Genomic DNA, 3,987 nt, shown 5'->3' on the forward strand with positions numbered 1-3,987 from the left:
TTTCTCTAAAGGTGTTTTATGCGGTGGTGTAATTTTATAATAAAGACTGAAACTGAGGTGAAGACAGACAAAATGCAACATACAACAAACAAGAGCACTATCGCTAAGTTTGACAAGCGAGCAGCAGAAAATAACACTGCATATTACATTTAACAGTCTTTGGGGACGCCACTGCTGTTCCTGTTTTCGTTGAGGTGCACAGCCATGTGTCACAATATCACCTCATTCCCTATGAAAACAAACAAGTGCCACACTGTCACTTCCCCTCTTGCACCATGAACCCCTACTGGCATCCTGTGTCAGAGTGATAAGCAATCCCCTGATACCTCCCAGGCCCTCTCAGAACAAAAGAACCACAGGAAGAGGTCAGGCACTTGCCACATAAGCCTGCCAAGAAATTACAGTGCTCCATATGTTTCAGGTTGAGTCTAACTCAAAACAAATCCCCCAGCTGCACTCTACAATTGCATACAATTAGGAGAAGTACAACTCACTTATAGATTGGTGTTATTTGGCTTAGGTAATGATGACATACCTACATGCTGTCAAATATTTTCAGTCTGATTATCATTCATCAGTACTTGCACTGACCTGCTGATTACAATGTTTGTTGTCAGTGTGCTCACAAGCAAGTCAAAGCTGTCTCACCTCAGAGAGAGCAGTTGTCTATCTCTGCTATTAGTCTGATATATTATGCTTTATAGGTTGTAGAATTACAAAGAGGGTATTCAACCAGAGTCTGAGGGGATGGGTCTATCGCTTGCCAGGGTCAACCAGAGCCAGGCTGTTATTTACTTAATTAGAAGTCCAGTGGTAAAAGACAAACCTGGGTCCTCAGAATAAAACCTTGTCAACAGTGGTGGTTACATTGTGGTCATATCATGAAAGGCCTCCTTTTCTTCAAAACAATCAGATCATCTGCTTTAGCCACATTTATTTACTTTGCCTTGCTGCTAAAATTATTACACACTAACATTAGAAGAAGAAGGAAAAAAACACAGAAAAGAAGTTTAAACAATGAACGTTGGTTTTATGACCTGGCCCTCCCACTCAACCTCATGAATGTAGCAAACACAAGTTACACATGTGGGCAGAGAGATGAAGTGGTGATATGAAGCAGAGGTGGGGTGGTGCCACATTTGAAGAGCAAACTTCACTCTAGCCAAACAACAGCCTGTTGAACATTAATCTGCCTCAGTCTGAAGACAAACACCCCCAGCTGTGCCTGCAGACTCTACTGTATGTATTCCCGACATGTTCAGTCCAACGCAAGGCTGTTACTGTATCACAAATCATCAGGGCGAACCAAGAACAGATTAATAAAAGTCAGAGCAAATAGAGGGCAACACAAAACAGCTGTTTGTGCCTGCATGAACCCATCAACAATAGCTTATGAATCCTGAGAAGCCAGTTTCTTTTTTGGTTTAATATAAAATCTGAAACTGAACCCTGTCCAAAGTAAACCAGTGCCAAGGTCTTTCCACAACAGAAATAAGACAGATGTTGGATCTTGAGTTTGTACACTGGCAGATCAGCTGAGGTTCTGAGGAAAAAAGAGCCACACTTGTCAAACCGGTGAAAGGGAAAGTTGCATTTTTAACCGAATGGCTACCTCAAAGTCACCGAGGTCAGGTAATATTACTAAAAGCAACACATCGCCAAATAGTTACAACTAAGCCCCATAAGCTAAGTCCAGCAATAAACTTTCAGTGACTCTTTCAAAAATAGTAGTAACATGATTGAAGTTTCTGATATTATCTTTCTGATATTATGCTATACAAAATACTGTTATGTGCCGTTCGCACCTGTCAGGTCACAAGAAAGAGGCGGACCCAGGTAGCCGACTTCGATGCAAGCAGTGATTTATTATGTACAGTGAAGATGAGAGTAAAAATGCACAGAGGGAAATAGTGCGTAGTCCTGTCGATGAGTAGTAGCTGGGTGTTTGACCAACAGCAGGAGGCGAGGAGATGGAGAGGTGGGGGCCCTGGCAAGGGGGCAGAGGCAGGGGGGGGGGGGGGGGCACAAAACAGTAGCTGGCTAGGGGATAAATACATACAAAAAAAACAAAAGAGCACAGAGAAAAAAAAAAAAGGCCTAGAGACTAGAAAGAACTGGCAAGTGACTGAGGAGTGAAACCGGGTAATATAGTGAGCAACCTAATCAAGTGCAGCTGGTGATAAGGGAGTGAGGAACAGGTGAACGTGATTAGTGTTAATAGGCAAGAGACAGTAGGAAAGGTGAGGGAGGCCAGAGCGGCCGAGCAAACCTGACAAATACATCACATTTGACTTGACCTTGGAAACAGCAGTTGACAACACATACTCACCTCAGTGTTTGGTTTATGCAAGGGGTAAAGGCGCAGGAGACAGGGAATGACGTGGCCATGTAGCCAGTTTGTAATTGGGTCATAAATTACCAAGCCTCTTGCTATTCCTTGAAACTGTCTGACGATTCTGCCATTGGCTCTTCATGACAAAAATCCTCGAATCTCATTGTGTTTCCAGTTAGACACTTTCGTTGGTCGTGTGAATACTCCAGACTATACACTGCTGTATTCTCACATTGGCTCACGCCAGCTCTCTCAGACTTTGTACTAGGTAGCTTTCAGAGTAAAGTCTGCTTAAGGTCCAGGTCAGCCCACTTGGACCTTTGTGTTCTCACATACAGCTCCTCTGAGTAATCGCTAGAGAATTTCATGGTTCCAGTACATGTCTGAAAAGGGTTTTATTCACACACTGAGCAAACAGAAAAACATTAGCATATGTTTGGACTATATTCACAATATTCATTCTCCTTTTAGCTCTGTTCTGGCCTCCACTAAATAAAATATCTGGCCCTTTGTTGACTAAGTGCTCCACTAGCTAGCTGTTAACTTTTTCTGTAGGCTGTGTGGTGTTTAGCAGGTAGCATACATTGGGCTTATTTGAGATTTTTTTGCTGAATTGGCTGCCTGCTGTGTCTGGTGCTAATGAGAGCAGTGAAACTGTTGTGGGCTGTAAAACCAAAATGAGGAGCTGAGAAGAACTGCAGAGTTGGGTGATAATTACATGGGGGTTCATCACTATTGAATATAAATTGAATATAAGGCTAGAGCCCATGATGCAACAACTTCCTGGGCCCTTGCTGGTAAACCCAGATATGGGCCTATATTTGACCTTATAAACCGTACAAGTGCAGAATATAAGTATGCTATAAGATTTATTATGAAAAATGAACAAAAGCAGAGGTCTGCCTATATGGCTGAAAAACTCCTAAGGAATAATACGAAATCATTCTGGAAAGATGCTAAACAGCTTAACAGCAGTAGATTTTCTCTACCCCATACTATTGATGGAGTTTCTGGCCCAGATAAGATAGTTGAGCTTTGGTGATACTGCGACTGCAATCTATTTAATTGTGTCCCTAGTGAAACTTTCTCTATAGGTAGGGTTGACTTTGTTGACTCTATTAAAACATATGAGGGTTCTCAAGCAACAAGCAATTTGTCAGCAAATAAGTCTTCTGGGATGGACCGCATTTCTATAGAACATCTTAAATATGCTAGTTTGAGGTTGGCACCTCTTTTAGCTATATGCTTTACTTCTTTTGTTATACATGGGTTTATGCCTGACTCTTTGATGTCAGTGCTGGTGCAGTCCTGGTGGTGAAGGATAAAGCAGGAAAGGTGGGTATCTCAGATAATCTTATGGTTTAGTCCCCCTTGCCAGGAGGGTGAGGGAGAACTGAGGTAGGACTCAAGATTGCTGACCCAGGTGCTAGTAAAAATGGTGGTTTAATAGTGGGAATCACAAAAAGAAACAGTCAATGAACACATACAACCAGGGCTGGGCAAAGACGGCTAAGGAGACCTGGGCCCGTATTCACAAAGCATCTTAGAATTCTCTCAGAGAGCTCCTATCTTAGCCTAAAAAGTCCTAGCTGGGAGTCCTAGACTAAAAGTGATTTAGGAAACTTCTCAGAGCAACTCTGAGCAAGGAAAGTACA

This window comes from Monopterus albus, unplaced genomic scaffold, assembly GCF_001952655.1.
Source record: "Monopterus albus unplaced genomic scaffold, M_albus_1.0 scaffold400.1, whole genome shotgun sequence".
Taxonomy (NCBI): Eukaryota; Metazoa; Chordata; class Actinopteri; order Synbranchiformes; family Synbranchidae; genus Monopterus; species Monopterus albus.